General features: G+C 30.0%; 1 protein-coding gene across 1 annotated transcript in view; it reads left to right on the top strand.

Moving 5' to 3' along the window:
• The first annotated feature begins 4,574 nt into the window (after positions 1-4,574).
• Positions 4,575-18,712, top strand: part of LOC142332334 (growth arrest-specific protein 2-like) — a 281,042-nt gene continuing 266,904 nt past the window's right edge. Inside the window, exon 1 of the mRNA XM_075378715.1 lies at positions 4,575-4,924. The gene's annotated coding sequence lies outside the window, so the exon portion shown is untranslated. The remainder of the gene's footprint in view (positions 4,925-18,712) is intronic.

Below are 18,712 nucleotides of genomic sequence, written 5' to 3'. Positions count from 1 at the left end.
TTCACAGTATTATTTATTGTAAAGGTATTATTCTTAAAGTTACATAAATCTTGATTTTTAGTATATTTAAAAAAAAGGTTTCTTTTTGGTTATGATATGGTGGTTCGGTTAAAACATTTTCTTTGATATCTTGCCTAATTGCAGAACAATATCCTTACAAGTTTGATTTCATTGTAAAAAAGAGTTAAAAGTAACAGTTACAATTTAGGCAATAATCTTTCTTAGATCCATAATTCTAGCAGGATTTGACTTCTATAAATGGAAGGAATGAAAGGTACGGTTTTTATAAATTTTCTAGGAAACCTTTTTCATCAAGTTTTTCTTCATGGGGAATGCTCAAACTGGTGATGCTCAAGCAGGTGATGAGAAAGAATGATCTAAATGTGGAGAAACTCTGATATGAAATGGGACAATCCAGATGATAGATTTAAGGGAATCTCCGTGCTTTGAGCACCATCTTATTACCCATAATCCTTCAGAAGATCAGGATATTTTCATGTAAAATGGTATCAGCATATTACTGTGTTAGAAAAGGAAAGAATAATAAGAAAAGTCTAGTGTGGGAATTGAGGTCTTGCAAAGAAAGTTTCCTGAAGGAATACTTTCACCTTTTAAGGAATTTGGATTAATTCAAGAATCCAAATGAGCTTATATACTCCTCAGATAGATACTAACAAAAATGTTCCTTCTATTAAATTTAAAAAAATGAGCCCTAAATAAATATGATAATTTTGCAATGAAGAAATTTTTTATAATTAAAAATATATTCATGTTACCTAAATTGACTCCTATTGTTTGTGTTCTAATATGTCAGTGTTCTTACGTATAAGAACATATCTATATTTTTTATGAGCGTAGATTACATATTACTATGTTACAAAAACTTAGATGGCTGAGTTATGTTTGAGAATTATATATTTTACTAGCAGACCTGGCAATGGTTTGCTATTGCTAGATTTGAGTATATATATGTAGATTAAGTGAACACAATTGAAAGTTTGAAAAAACATTAAAAAACTGATCATTATGGAACAAACAAGATTTAACCTTTTACTTTGTAAAAGTCAGAATGTAAATAAATCCAATTGTCAAAACAGCACTGCCTATCTGATTTAATTCAAACTACTTTCTAAACAGAGTAGTTGGTTCAAAATACTCCTAACTTTCTTTCTACTGGTCAGATCAAGGATTTCAATAGCTTTAAACATTCTCTAGACAACGCAGACCATTTTTCAAAAACCTGTGCGTAAATCGGTTCAGTAGTTTTTATTCTATAGCAGACTCATATGATCATTGCTTTTTGTATAAATAGAAAAGTAAAGTATGTTTGTATATTTATTTGTTTTATAAATATCTTGACATCAACACCACCTAGCAGTTATAATTTTTGAAAAAATTGTTCTTTTTACTAACTAATATATATTCTGAATATGAGCCAAATCGGACCATAAATACAATTTTTCTAAATATCTCAACCCCAGCGCCACATAGCGGGTCCATTTTTTGCAAAAATATTTCTTTTCACATAACTAATACATATTCTGAATATGAGCCAAATCAGACGATAAATATAGTTTTTTGAAATATCTCAACCCCAGCGTCACCTAGTGGGTCTAAATTAATTCAGAAACGTTTGTGGGTGTGTGGACAACAACTCACCAAAGTTTCTCAGCAATCGGATGAATGGTGTAGGAACACATACGGGACAAACAAACAAACATTCGTTTTTATATATGTAGATTATTATTTATTGTTGCATGATGTTGGTAACATTGTCTTACTGACTAGACAGATTCATCCAGTGCTGTTCATGAAATTTGTTTTTATAATTTTTAAATTAGAAGTTTCAATTATAATTAGTTTGAAAAATTTCAATGGTATCAAAAATTGATGAAATTAATATCGTAAAATTATTTAGAAACTTGTAAAACTTACATATTTTTTTTGTCATAGTAAACATACATTCATGACACTCGACAACAATTGAGAAATTTTATCGCAAGTTATGTTGAAATTGTGTCAAAAGTGTCATGGTATGTAGACTCACCTCCAATCTAATGTGTCAAACTAGTTGGATGGCTGGACTAACAAAGTCGGATAATGTAGAATCTCAATTTGTTGGGACCTTGACAGATTGGTTCATTGAACCAACCAAGTAGGTAATGTGTAGCAGCCTTTACAAAAATAATAATAATAAAAAAATACACAAAATAATAATATTATTATTGTTATTGAACAAAGATGTTAGTGTTTGTAGTATCATGATGTATATCAGAAGTTGGTGATTAATGATTAAAATTTACGAGGGTTATTTTTTTTTCAAGGTCCGATTGGTCACAAAATTAAAACCACAGTGAAAATAAAAAATTTTTTATTTGTAACAAGTACTTACATAGTTACGCTATTTCTCTACATAGTCGCCACTCCGATTTAGATATTTGTCGTAGCGTGGTACCAACTTTCCAATACCCTCATCATAGAACGGAGCCGCCTGTGTTTTCAGCCATGTTTCTACGCTGGTCTGCAGCTCGATGTCTGTGCCAAAATGTTTTCCTCCTAGCCAGCGTTTCATGTGAGCAAAGAGGTGAAAATCGGATGGAGCCAAGTCCGGGCTGTATGGTGGGTGATCAAACACTTCCCAATGAAAACGCTGCAGGAGCTTCTTTGTTACAGCTGCAGTGTGCGGCCAGCATTGTCATAGAGAAAAACAATGCCTGATGACAACATTCCTCTCTGCTTATTCTGAATTGCCCTTCATAGACGTTGAAGAGTCATGCAGTATGAGGCTGCAGTGATGAATTTCACCTGCATTACACCCCTCAGACTGAAGAAATCGAATTACCGCATGCACTTCACACTTGGAGGGAGATGCTATTGTTGTAGACATGTTTACGTGCTAGCTGCATGTTCAGAACTAAATGAAGTGATGCGGCATGATTGAAGGCCATACTAGAAACACTGCACAACACATGCGCAAAGGTTTATTTGATTTTTGTGCAGGTTTTTATTTTGTGACTGATCGGACCTTGTAAAAAAAACAACCCTCGTATAATTTACAAGCAGTAGTTCTAAGTGTTAACTTATTTTCAGCTTACTGTAGCAACATAGCTCAAGCTGCTGTAAATTTTAGAAGGGAAAATATTTTTAGTATTCTCTTACATTGCAAAAACAATCTCATTTTTCTATTCCATAAAATGGTATACTAAAATGTTATTGATTACAAGTATATAGATTCCAAAAGCCCCCACAAATTTAATTTATATGATTTTAATTTTTTTTTTTCTTTTAATGTGGTTATAAAAGAGAGAATTTAATTCCTTTTTGTAGTAAAGTAAAAAGAAAAAACAAATTATCAGTGACAAACACCTGAAGAAACCCGGGCTAAACAGTTTATAGTTCAATTGGATACATTCATCATATAATTCCAGAGATAGATAATATTATTTCTTTAGAAACCCCCTGGACCCTGGACCTACTTCTAAATAACTAGTTTCTCGAGGAATTTTTTTAAGCATATATCTAAACCTGTTATTGTAAAATCATTGATCAGGATTTTGGACAAGTCAAGTGCTTGCTACCTGGAGGTTGTATTGCTTTTAATCATATATTTCATACTGTGATTCAATCATAGGTTGAACCTTATTGCCTGTACGTCTTTCTTATGATTGATGGGAAAGATAAAAAGGCCTTGTTTTACCGTAAGCAATGACTGTATAATGATCATCATTACTTTTAGAGAAAGCTTTCTGTACTCCTATGTCCTAAAACAATCTGTACTCATATGTCACAGCCATAAGAAAGAGTGGGACAGGTAAAATAAAAAAAAAAACAAATTAATGTACCACTTTCTGTTGTGAAATATAATACATTACCAATTAATAATACATTATTAATGAAATATATTTATTCAACAATGAAAAATAAGCCCACAAAAGATAAAAGTGTAATGCATCTACTGTTAAGATTCCAATAGGGTTTTCTACAGCTATAGTTACAAAGAATTATCTTCATTCACATTTTTTTGGTAGTATGTTCAATTTTATGATATGATTTTTGCTTCGATGATAAAAAGTCACAATAAATATTTTTAAATTTCAGATCAGATTTCATGTTAGTGTACTTTAAATTAATATTGTAGGTTGAAATATTTTACTTCTTAAATGGTTCTTCTATTTAGGTTATTGAATATTTAAATAAAAAGAAAAATAATACTAATAATGAAGTGATAAGTAAAAGAAAAGTGGCCAATAATGAAACAATTCCAAAATTGAAATATATGTATTGGAAAAAATTTTATTAAATTTTTATTATATTATTTTCATCATTTACTAAAGATAATTTATAGTGTATAATATTAAACATTGATGGGTTTTTTGTGCAACCAAAGCAATATCATTATCATATGTTTAAAAATGATGAAAAAAATGCAGGTTAGTGTTTGAATGAAGATTTAACTAAATTGCACTGTCGTTTTAAAATTTTAATGAATTAGTAAGAGGTAGAAAGTGATTAATATTTATTTTATTAAATTTATTCTTTATGATCGAAACGTTAAAATTATTGGCAATAAAAAATAACAACAGAAAAAAAATGTTTAAAATGACGACAGGCGGTCTAGTCGATATCGATTGGATTATTATTCTTATAACTAGCGACTCTGGTGTGATAAAAAGAAACTAATATAGTCGAGCGCCTTGCTCGTCAGTACGACTATCGCTGTAGCGTGTGAAACCCACGGATCGTTTGTCTCGAGCTGTCCGTAGCCACCGATGCTCACGTTGTTTATCACTTATGATTTTATTTTTAACAGATTTTTTTGTTAACTGTAATAATAGTAATTAAATACTTAAGTGTTAGTGAAATTTGTGATGGCTTCTTGTTTTTATGTTAATTGGTTGCTGGCTTATGACAATTTGATTAACAGGTAACGTTCATCCCTTTCTTTTACTCTGACGTTAAGGTTAACCAATTTATTTTTTATAAGTAGATCTATATTTTTTTATAGTTAAAAAAACGTTTGAACTATAATTTACATCTTTTTGTTTATTATTAATAATTAATGTATATATGTTTTAATGTATTTATTTTAAATCATTTTTAATAACAAATTATGTTTTGATTAATTTATGGGTTAGATGAATTTGTATTAATTAGTTTTTAACCATATTTTTCGATTGGTTAAGACTTTCATAATCAGTTCAGTCATTAAGCCTTAAATTAATTATTTTTTAGGAAAGTTTACTCCCGAGATTTATATCATATTGTGTTATATTTGCAATTGCGTGAAACTGTTCTTACTTTTGACAATTAACAGAAACATTTTGTTATCACTTGTTTTTTTTTATAACGTGTTTATTTGATAACTTGTTTTTTATGTACATAATTTTTCAGCGATGTATGAACAATTATTTTGTAGTTTAATTATTAACTGTGTATTCAAATTATTTTTTATTCATAGAAATATGATCACGTATTTCTAATATTAGCCTATTTTATAGCTTTGTTTTTTTTTTAAATTTTATTAAAGTGAAACTGTGTTTAATGTAAAATAGCCTAATGTTACAAAATTCTTTTTTCAAACATTTCTCATTATTTCCGTCGTGAATTTTTTTGTTGCAGTTGTTGTTTACTGTTGTAGCTACTGACTACAGACCCAGTCACCCTCGTTGTTTTCTTTTATCCCTTTTAGTTAGTTGTTCTTTACTGGTACCGGTATCTTACTGCGTCTCGTCACACACTATTTACTGCTTTTTCATGTAGGCTTGTTTGAAAGAACAACATCCGACCGTTACTTTCTTACATCTTACATTAATTAAAGATATATTTTCTTTATTTACTATTATTTTAATTACTTTTTTGTCAAATTCTTTTACTATTATTGTGTTTATTTGTAATATAAATATAATTTCATTCCTTTTTTTGTGTAAACATCCTTTCGAAAACTGTTACATTTACTCGGATTAAATTTTTATTTGGGAGGCCTTTGAACTTAAATTGAAGAAGATTTAAAAAATATATTTACTGATTTAAAATTAAAAAAAATAATAATAATTCGGTTGTTTTTTTAACCAGTGTTTTGTTCTTAATTGGCAGTTGTCGGTTGGTTGGTATAATTGTTGACATGGTATATATATAATTTCGGGTTCGATTCCTGACAAGAGTGTACTTTATATATATATCTACTTACAATTTTATCTTATTTTTCTTGTTTAATTAATATGTAGAATACCGTTTTACGCATATTAAATGGTATCTAATTCTATTTATAATACGGAATTCAAAATTAACGATTAGTTTTTGTTTACTTTTAGTAATAGATAATATTTTTTACTACGAGTCGCTAAAAATTTGCAAGAATTTTGTTTTTTGCTTCCATTTCTCTTGGTGGTCCTTTTCGTTTACATTTATATATTTCATTCTTGCTCTCGTGTATCTACACAAATCTCATTCTAAAAATGAAAAAAAATTACAAATTTAAAATTGTAATTTTTTTTTATTTTCACCAAGTACGACTATTTTCATGTAATGTTGTTTTTTCCGGTACTTACGTATTAACGCCACCGGAGCTACAGCTTTATTTAAAAACAAAGTAGTCAATCGGATTTCGGTGGAAAATGGGCCGATATAGAGTTTAACATATATTCAAAACAGTCTCTTTATTAATTTTAATAAATGGTTATTTATATTTATTTATTTTATAAATATAATTTAACCAAACTTAACCTACGCTCGCTTCGCTCGCTAACCTTGACTAATTAACAGGAGTGTTTTTATTATTTAAATAACAAATAATTGCAATGATTACTGAATTTATTAAATAAATATTCAAAAAATTACGGTATTAATTAGTCAAGGTTAGCGAGCGTAGGTTAAGTTTGGTTAAATTATATTTATAAAATAAATAAATATAAATAACCATTTATTAAAATTAATAAAGAGACTTCATTTTCCACCGAAATCCGATTCACTACTTCGTTTTTAAATAAAGCTGTAGCTGCGTTGGCGTTAATACGTAAGTACCGTTGGTTTTTCCATATTGTGTGTAAAATATCTTTTGAAATTTTAATTATAAAAAAAACTAAATTTAAATTGTTAACTGTTTAGTAGCAAACAGTATTTACACAACTGTGTATAAGAATAGATAAATTGTCGAAGCTATGCTGCCTATATATATATATATATATATATTCATATGACTGGTTGAATCTAGTTCTAAAATTCCTTTCTCTTCTATACTATTTAAAAAGAAAACAGATTTTTTATGTAACAGTTATTTTATTTTGTTGAGTCAATCGATTTTCATCAAATTTTCACATGTACAACTTCAGATACACTACATCAGCATATCTAAATTTCATTGAAATTGACGGAGTAGTTTTAGAGATTTTCGAGCTATACAATTTTATTCATAGGCCTATAAATAGATATATAGGTGATTCAGGAGGATAAGGTAATACTGTGACAGCTCATTCTACAGGCTAAAAATAAGAAAAAAGTTCGTATAAACATAGGTCCGAAAACGCTTCGTTAGCGAGTTATACAGGGTGAAAGATTTCTCCCGAGTTTCAGTTCCTCCGGGTAAATTAAGGCTTTTTGAAATTCTGGGAAGGTCAATTAAGGGGCAACTTCAATTGTTTCTTATGGTTTTTAAGCTGGGAAATCGAAAAAATAGGTCCCAGAACTGTATCTCTCTTAGTTTCTAAGATATCCAATGTAAAACGCCAAAAATAGGGTCAAAAAACACATTTTTTTACGTTTGGCGTACAATAATGTTGTTAAATTGGCGATAAATCATACATTTTTTAAAAATAAATGTAGAGAATTTAATTATAAGAAGATTGATGTAAATAATGTCAACAAAAAAGAAATAAAATTTTAAACATGTCGACTTTTATTTACAACAAAACCGACGAAAACTTAGAAGAAAATATTACAAAAAAAGAAATGTGAAATGTGTAGGAGCTCCATCAAGTTTGTAATACATTTCAATTCGTTTTGGTAAGGGGATATTTTCTAGCAATATAATAAATTCATTACGTAAAAATTCCAGATAATTTCTCCCTGTGACACGATTTTGTAGTATGAAAGGACCAATTAATTGGTCATCTATGATACCACACCAAACATTCACTGAAAATCGTTGCTGGAAATTTTTTTCCACTGTAGCATATGGGTTTCCTTCAGACCACCGATGCGCATTCCGTGTGTTGCTAATTCCGTTACGAGTGAAAGTAGCTTCATCCGAAAATAGTATAAATGGAATTAAATGTTGATTCCTTTTAATCCATTGACAAAACTGCAGCCGGCTGGCGTAGTCACCAGGCTGGAGATGTTGCACTTTCTGAATACGAAAAGGATGCAATCCATTATTATTTAATGTCTTCCATACTCTACTTTGTGAAATATTGAGCCGCGTTGCAATTAATTTGTGCTCGTTGCCGGACTACGTTGAACTATCTGCTGAATGTTTTCACCTTCATCAGCATGATTTGCTTGTCGTTCAGATGAAATATGAGCGCTGGGAAGTGTACCATTCTCACGAAGATTATTAAAAATTCTAATAAATACTTTACGATTTGGTACAACACGACCAGGATACCTATATCGATATTCTGTAACCGCTGCCGCAGCACATCCATTGCAAAATCCATAGATGAAAATCACGTCGGCATACGCGGCATTTTTCAAAACAAAACTAAACAAAATTTCACTTTTTTTAACAGACTTGATTTCTATGCATTGTAAAATGAATACAAAATTACACTTCTTAACAGTTTTCTGAAATTTTTACGATAAGAATTCGACGTAATACTGCAAACACGATTGATCAGCGAAATGTTATTTAATACATTACCACAATTAACTGACAACAATGAGCAGTATTTAAACAAATTGTGAAGAAAAAAATCAGTATTGCCAACTTGCTTTCCGTAGGTCTAAAATTATTGCACCTATTAGACACATCTGTTTTCTTTTTCTTCTAAGTTTTCGTCGGTTTTGTTGTTAATAAAAGTCGATAGTCAAAGTCAAAGTATTGCCTAATCCTCCTGAATCACTCTGTGTAAGGAAATCACAATTGAAGTTACAGCTGCAATGGTATTGTTACATATACTTCTGATCTGTAGTTTCGTAGCATTACTTGCATAAAAGGTAATTCAAGAGGAAAGTTAAATAAATAATTTGGGAACTGATTTTCGAGCTTGAAATAATTAAAAAAGTTCATACAAACAAATGTACGAAAACGCTTTATTATGATGTTACGACTAGCGAAAAATTTCTTCCGGATTTTAACTCCCCTGGTGAGTCATACTGAGATTTTAAAGGCGTTATATAAGTGATAAACTTGATGGTTTCTACTGTTTTTTAACCTGAAAATCGAATAAACAGGTCCCAGAACTGTAGTTTTTCACGATATTCAAAGTAAAATAGAAATATTCTGTAACGAAAAACAGGATTGAAATACAATAACTCTGTTAAATGACCTATAAATGCGTAAATTTTATTATCAAAACTTGTAGAAAATTAATTCTAAGAAAATTAATGTAATAAAGTAAAGATGGAAAAAAACTATTATTAAAAACTGAACGGAGCAAAATGTTTTCCATTTCTTAATGTGTACGTTACTATCTGTTTAACTAACTAGTGAATAGTAAACCCCCTCTATACAGAAGAGATGAGGATGATATGTGTCACACGTAAATAAATGAAATCTTGTACAGACTCAGACCGACGATTCCTGAGATGTGGTTAATTATAAACCCCGACCACCAAAGTACACCGGTATTCATTGTCTAGTATTCAGATCCGTATAAAAGTAACCAACTGTTGCTAGGATTTGAACCTGAGGACTCTCGACTTCGATAAACAAGTGATTTGTTACGATGATCATACCACTAGACCAGCTCGGTAGTCCGAACAAAATTTAATTCAAAAAATCTGATGTGGACGCCATATATATTCTTGTACGCCTATTAAATTACATATACAATAAAGTACATAAATTTTATGTACAATAAAAAGTACATAAAAATTTCATTTCATTATTAAATTATGATATTTTTTTATAGTTATTATTCAATTATTACTTATCGTAAAACTTTTTTTACGATCAGAAGTTAATAATTGTTAATAAATCAATATATTCAAATTAAGAAAAAGGTGATGAAGTCTGATTTGAATCGATGTACCTTCCCCTTGTAAGATTCAAATATTTCATTAATTACAATTTTATTTGGCTATAATTCTGGAACCAATGCAAATAACTACCACTTATGATATATATTTAAAAAGCTTTCAATGAGGGCTTGTTACTGCAGTTAAGAAAAGCTTTGGGCTTTTTTGGACACTTTTGGTACAGGCCGATTGCAATCAAAACGGGAGGAGCATAACTAGATGTTACAACAGTTCTAAATACAAAATTCTAACAGCTAATTCCTTAATCCTATAGCTAATCGTTTTTGAGTTATGCTAGATGCATACCTACGTACAGACGTCACGCCGAAACTAGTTAAAACGGATTCAGGCATGATCAAAATTAATATTTCCGTTGAAATTTGAAAACTGACATTTTTCACGGTCACAATACTTCCTTTACTTCGTACGAGGAAGTAAAAGTATTATGAATTTGTAAAAATTAAAACAGCTGTTTTTTATACAATAGATTTATATCTTTGAAAAATCAAAATAGTTTTAATTTACTATTAAATAAATACTGTGGTTTATACAGTTTGAAAATTCTACCGATGACATCGATGCCTTTTCAACTAGTTTACTTTTTTCTTTTTCTGACCGAACCTAATATCTTCGCGTTTTTTTTTTATAAAGACGGCAATATTGAGAATACAAGCGATAAGTTCATCACATATATGATATTTTTGCTTGAATCCATCCTCAGAAACAGTAATCTAAGGGAATAATATCCAGCGATCTAGTTGGCCAATTTATCGATCCTTTGTATCCAATCTATTTACCAGTGAATTTTTCACTTAAAAATTATCTTACTTCGTTCGTGAAATGTGTTTGTACTCCATCAAGTTTATAGTACATTTATTTCAATTCGTTTCAATGAGAAATTTTCATGCATTATAAGAAATTAATTGTTTAAAAATTCCAAATAGTTTCTCCCCGTGACTCGGTTGTTCTAGGTATAAAAGGACATATTAATTAGATCTTTTTTTAATTAAAGCTGATTTTAATGAAAAAACAGCTACAAAGTTTTTTTGTTTTTACTTCCTCGTATGAAGTAGAGGAAGTATTGTGTCGCGAAAAATTTCGATTTTTAGATTTCAACGGAAATATCAATTTTGACCATTTCAGAATCCATTTTGACTAGTTTTCGGCATGACGTCTCTACGTACGTTTGTATCTCGTATAACTTAAAAACTATTAGTCGTAAGATGTTGGAATTTTGGATTTAGGACTGTTGTAACATCTAGTTGTGCATCTCCCCTTTTGATTGCAATCGACTGGACCAAAATGTCCAAAAAAACCTAAAATAAAAAAAAAAAATGGGTTTTGGACTTTTTCTTAATTGCAGTAATAACCCGTGATTGGGAGCTTTTCAAGATGTATCATAAGTGGTACTTATTTTCATTGGTTCCAGAGTTATAGCCAAATAAAATTTTAATTAATGAAATATTTGGATCTTACAAGGGGAAGGCACATCGGTTCAAATCAGACTCGTCTCCTTTTTTTTAATTTGAATATATTGATTTATTAACAATTATTTCCTCTGATTGTAAAAAAAGTTTTACAGTAAATAACAATAAAAAAAAAAGAAAAAATATCAGAAGTTATTAAATGAAATAGAATTATTCAATTATGTATTTTTCTTTTAAAGAAAAATGCGTATATGTAATTTAATAGTACAAGGAAGTCATGTGATGTATACATCAGATTTTTTAATAATAATTCATTTTCTTTTCAGTTTCTCATAAACTTTATTTCATTAATTTTATCATAATAAATTTTTTTATAAGTTATAAATAATAAAATTTACATATTTATTTATTAATCATTTAACAAAATTATTGTACTTTAAAGCGAAAAAATGTGTTTTTCGTCGTGGAAGTTTTATGTTTTATCTTTGATATCATGAAAACTACGGGAGATATAATTGTGGGACCTGTTTTATACGATTTTTCAGATCAAAAAACATTAAAAAAAAACCCATCAAATTTACTTCTTATATAATGCTTTAAAAATTTCACTATCACCTCATATCACCGGGGGAACTAAAATCCGGGCGAAATTTTCCATTAGCCGTAACTATATAATAATGCGTTATCATATGTTTGTATAAAATATTTTCTTTATTTCAAGCTATAGAATCAGTTCCCAAATTATTTTCCCGTATTCCTGAATCACTCTGTATATATATATTTTTTTGTGTTACGTTTCTCAATCTGTCTTGTTTTTAATAAAAGTAAAATTTTCTTTTTAACATTTTTTCATCAACTCTAAAAAAAAAATTGCGACATTAAATTTGTTGTCTTTTATAGTAATTTTTTCAAAAATTATTAGAGATAGAATTTTAAGATTTATTTTTATTCAGTTTTTTTAGGTCAAAACCCATTTGTGAAACCTTCATATTCTTCCTTAATTTAAGTTCCAATAATTTCAGTCAGTTATGGTTTCATTTTATCCTTGGAGCAAAAATCACGGTAAAAATTTTTCACAAGCTATTACATAAAAAGGAGGAATTTCTAGGCTCTCGTATTTACGTAAACGTTTTTCTTTTTTTCACTTTTAGAACCCGTCCAGGCGTTCTTAAAGAAATTAAAAAAACGCGAAGAGTTAATATTAGGAATCCATTTTGATGACCTTTTTAATGGAGAAGAACTATATTTGAAACAAAAGATGGGTAATTTGTATAACAGATTAAATACCGATAAAAATCTTTTCTTGTTATATAATTATTGTATTTTGACGTCAGAGTAATTCACAAATAATAATCTCTTTCTAAATAACATAGTAATTTTCCTGTCTATTAATTTCTTTTTAACTATTAATTATTTCTACATTAATAAATCTATCGTACCGTATGTTCTACGATGTTTTTTTTCTTCATTTAAGTAAGTCGCTTTACGCTAGTTGTGATTTATCTTTGTCAATGGATAAAGGTAATTATGAAGATTGTTTTAAATTTAATAATTCGTTTGAAAATAATTATAAAAGTATGAAAATCATCTTATTTTTTTTTTTTTAGTAATTTATTTTTTATTTTTTGTGAACTATTGAAATTTTATTTCAATACAAAAATATTTCTTAAAAATAATTTTAAAAAAAGTCACTTTTTTCGATTATCTTTTGTTAATTCGAGTTAACGTTCATGTGAAACCCATAAAAAAAGTACATATAAGATACCAGTAAAAAATACGTGCTCTATTTAAACTAATATTTTTTATTACCCTCTACCAATTTGGATTAACGAATTGTTAATCGTCAGGAACAAAATTATTATTAAAAAAATAAACTGGTGTATTCGTTTTGATCAGGCAAATAGATAAACATATACAGGGTCCGGCATATAAATCTGATGATTTTTTAGTAATTGTTATGTTGGCACCACTGTCAATGAGAAGGCGGGAGTGTTGTACATCGACAGGTCTATTCATCCTATTTCAGTAGCCAGTATATCGTAGTCGGGTTAATAAGGAGCGTTTGTGATTGAAGCCAATTTTAAAAATGACTCGATTATTGTAACAGCGTTTATTTCGCAGACATTTCAATTTAAATCGATACGCGTCTGTTCCTATTAGGAATACGATATTGTTGTGGGTGAAGAATTTTAGGAACACATAGTCGGCTTTAAAAATGAAACCAGCAGGACGAAAACGGACTGTGAGAACGCCTGAAAACAGTAACACTGTTAGGTTAGCTGTTACCCGGTCTCCACGACGTTCAGTAGCGTGACATGCTGCTGCGCTAGCCATTTCTGATCGAAGTGTTCGACGAATTCTTCATGCCGACCTGAAATTCCATCCGTATAAGATGATGTCCACCAGGATGCCGTTATTCTTTTAAGTGACGAGGCGCATTTTCATCTGTCAGGATTTGTAAATAAACAAAATTACCGATATTGGGCTTCGCATAATCCACGGAAAATTCTTGCAAAACCACTTCACAGACAATATGTTACAGTGTGGTGTGCGGTTTCAAAGTTCGGCATAATCGGCCCGTATTTTTTTTGAGGAGTTAAATCGCAAAGTAACAGTAACATCTCATCGATACGCAAACATGTCGAATGAATTTCTGCGACTGATACCGAATGACTTTCAAGGACGAAATTTGGTTTCAACAGGATGTTGCCACCGCCAATACGGCAAGAATCGCAATGGATGTTCTGCGAGAAACCTTTCCTGGACGTTTTATTTCCCGATTTGGCGACATTCCTTGGCCAGCGTGTTCACCTGATCTGGCTGTTTGTGATTTTTTCTATGGGGGTATCTCAAACAAAGTCTTCAGTAGTCGACCACAGTCAATTGCAGAACTCAAGGAGACCATTCAACGAGAAATTGAAGCGGTTCCATAAGTGATGATTGAGCGAGCAATGTCAAATTTTAGAATGAGGTTAGGTGAGTGTGTGACGAGTAATGGAAAACATTTGGACGACGTAATATTCAAATAAAAAAAATCTATGTAAAGAATTCAGTATGAATTGCAAAAATTGATCTTTAATTTGATATATTAAATGTTTTAATAGTACGAAATACAGTTTAATTATTATCCCTCAAAAATCGTCAGGTTTATATGCCGGACCCTGCATATAATATGAAAATAAACTATCATTATGTGGTGGTTATGTACGACGTAAATTTATAAAATGAAAGTCTGTTAAAATATTTTCCACTAATACGATCGATTTACATTAAACCTCAAATATAATTATATCATAAATACGAGTAAATAAATAAATCTTTTATTCTGAAAATAAAAAAAATACATTATTAAATATAAAATAAATACATTAAAAAAAAATAATATAATAAAATAAATACATTGGAGGGCATGTATGCACTCCAAAAGCATAGTCTTTGAAAGCTCAACGAAAATCGGTTATACATCTTCATCCAACAATTTTCTGAAGCCTAAAATCTAAATAACGTACACTAAGTTTTTTCCTTCAATCTTTGATCGGTTTTACTTTCTTCAAAATTGAAAATCTCGAACGATATTTTTGCTTGAACTAAATTTCTACTCTTACGATGAGAATCAAGGTTAGATATCGATATCCGTTAAGTCCAAAATAAAATAATACATTATGTAGATCCCGTCAGGAATGTTTGGATTTTCGAGGTGCGATTGGAAATTTTTAAAATTAAGTTTGTAATTTTAAAACGGTAGTGCTTACAAGCTATTGTGATCTCCATTAAAATAGTTTCCTTCTGACTGAAAATACGGACTCCAACGGTATTTTCACTTTTGAAAACATTCCTAGAAATTTTCTTTCTAAAGGTTATTAAAAACCTTCTTTGTATTTGGCTGTATGTCTTCAATTTAGTTAAATCGGTTCTCTTTCAGTAAAAATTTGAATTTAGGAAACCGTTAGAAGTCGGCAGGGGCTAAATCAGGGGAATAGAAGGGGAGGGGTTGTGTGGAAGCACTGAATTTGTCAAAAAATTCCGTCTTTTAGAAAGAACGATGAGCCGGTACCTTGTCGTGATGGAGGAAGTGATGCTCGTCAGAGTGCACGCCTTTTCTTCCGTATAATTTTGCGCAAACGCTGAAGGACACTTATTCCTGATTGACTGTCTGCCCCCAATAAATTCATGATGCAAGATACCCGTAGAATTGAAGAAAACCACCAAAGTTCTCTTCTCATGCGACCGAATTTTTTCGGTCATGACGAACTTGGATCCTTTCACTATTTACCCTATAATTACAACCTAATTAGCGTAAACAAATCCGGGTTAGTTTCAGGTCGATTAATCAGTTCTTAGACGCTTCAAGTATGTGTTTTTTCTGCTTATCTGACAACAATTTGGGAATGAATTTTCGCGAAAACTGGACGCATGTACAAATTCAGTTAAAATTAACTGAACCGCGTAGAAATTTAATTTCAGTTTTATCAGCCATCTTCCTACTTGTAAGTTTACGGTCAGAGCACATTAAATTACGAACTTTGATATTGTCATTGGTTTTTGAAGTGGAAGGCCGACAGGACTGGGGGTATCACGTTCCGCAGATTCACGGCCATTTTTAAATCTGTTGAACCAGTAAAAATATTTGTCTGGCTGGCTCAGAAATTTATTTTCCAAAAGTTGTTTTTAAGAGTTCATAAGTCGTCGAAGTTGATTTCCTGTTTTTCAAACAAAAATTGACACAAACTCTTTATTCTATTTTTTTTATCCGTTTTGCAAAATCAATAATCCGTCTAGAACCGAAAACAACGTTTTCACTCATCAGGATGTTATTCTCTACTAAACAAAGATATCGCGGTGATCGTTTCAAGGACAAAACAATCTTCCTCTTTCACACCCTTAGGTAAACCTATCCTCCTCCTATTGAAAAGTTACGATACTTATCTTAAAACCTTCCAATGCACCAAGGGGAAATCATGATAAAACCTTGATCAAAGCAGCATTACAAAGTATATCTTATTTATAAGATAAAAAAAGTAACTGTAATTAAACTTTATAATAATTATTTAAAATTATAAACATATTTAATGATAAAAACATGAAGATAATAAATATAAGAAATAATAAAAAAACAAATTACGATTCAGAAGGTTTTAATGAAAAATATTTGACACGTATTTTGGTCACGTTGAAAGGGTTGTAGAAAATTTATAATTTTTTTTTTAAATTTAATTAATTTTATTTAAAAATTCATTGACGTAATATTTTTTCTATAAAAAAATATTTGTATTTATTTTTAAGTTTCTATAGAATCATAGAAGATGCGTGCATCTGGTGTTTAAACAGGGGTAAAGATTCTAACTGACTGCAAATAGACGGCTGAAATTTAATTTTTCGATAATGCCTATATACGTACGTTCTGACTAGAAAGTGTAGAATGACAGGTGTTTTAAGTTATTCTTGATTCTTTTTTTCTTTTCGTTTATTACTGATCTTCCTCATAATTCTGAAACCGTTCCTCTTTACCGATAATAATACTGTATCTATATCCAACTGCTTATTAGGATTAGAATATTCTACGTTTTTTTTTTGTCTTCAGTCATTTGACTGGTTTGATGCAGCTCTCCAAGATTCCCTATCTAGTGCTAGTCGTTTCATTTCAGTATACCCTCTACCATCCTACATCCCTAACAATTTGTTTTACATATTCCAAACGTGGCCTGCCTACACAATTTTTCCTTCTACCTGTCCTTCCAATATTAAAGCGACTATTCCAGGATACCTTAATATGTGGCCTATAAGTCTGTCTCTTCTTTTAACTATATTTTTCCAAATGCTTCTTTCTTCATCCATTTGCCGCAATACCTCTTCATTTGTCACTTTATCCACCCATCTGATTTTTAACATTCTCCTATAGCACCGCATTTCAAAAGCTTCTAATCTTTTCTTCTCAGATACTCCGATCGTCCAAGTTTCACTTCCATATAAAGCGACACTCCAAACATATACTTTCAAAAATCTTTTCCTGACATTTAAATTAATTTTTCATGTAAACAAATTATATTTCTTACTGAAGGCTCGTTTAGCTTGTGCTATTCGGCATTTTATATCGCTCCTGCTTCGTCCATCTTTAGTAATTCTACTTCCCAAATAAGAAAATTCTTCTACCTCCGTAATCTTTTCTCCTCCTGTTTTCACATTCAGTGGTCCATCTTTGTTATTTCTACTACATTTCATTACTTTTGTTTTGTTCTTGTTTATTTTCATGCGATAGTTCTTGCGTAGGACTTCATCTATGCCGTTCATTGTTTCTTCTAAATCCTTTTTACCCTCGGCTAGAATTACTATATCATCAGCAAATTCTACGTTAGTAGTTTAAATAATATTTCTTTAGTTGAATTATAACTATTTTTCGTTAAATACGGATAACATTTTTGTTAATCGGTATTACTGTTACTGGAACCTTCTCGGCGAAGCGGTGGGGTTTTTCATTTGGAAATTTTCCGGGTTCGAATCTCGGTCATCAGATACGACATATTTTATACGCTAAGAAATTCATGTTTAATCTATCGTAAAAAAATTAATTAATTATAATTGGAGTCCGTATTTTGTTATTAATGGATAATTAAATAAATTTTTATTTTTCGTAGTGTCTTTGCATATCTTTTTTAATAAATGAATTCTTCAATATTTATTTTGAGATAAATACACCTTTATATTATTTTTATTCTTTCATTTAATTCGTCTTACGTATCGTAAATTGTAATTATTATTTTTATAGATCAATTTATCAATGCTAGTTAGACCTTTTAATTAATGATAATAGTTTATTATTAAGAATTACGTATTAGTGCTAAAACGAACAGTGTTTAGATTTATATAAAAAGTTATCGGTTATGTATGAATTTTACAAAAAATATACTAATGAATTTTTATTATTTCCGGAGTTGAATAATATTTCACCTTTCAATTCTACGAAAGAATATTAATTTCTTATTAAATAACCGGATGCTAATAGGTTTGATCCAATTAAAAAAATTATTTCATAGTTAATCTTAATTTGATTTAAACTGATATATAATTTATTTATTTTTTTAATTCTAAGAACGTGCTTTTAATTAAAATCGATA

The sequence above is a fragment of the Lycorma delicatula genome, chromosome 11, assembly GCF_047948215.1.
Source record: "Lycorma delicatula isolate Av1 chromosome 11, ASM4794821v1, whole genome shotgun sequence".
Lineage (NCBI taxonomy): Eukaryota > Metazoa > Arthropoda > Insecta > Hemiptera > Fulgoridae > Lycorma > Lycorma delicatula.
Note: the sequence above shows the minus strand (reverse complement) of the source record. Positions and strands in the feature narration are given on the sequence as shown.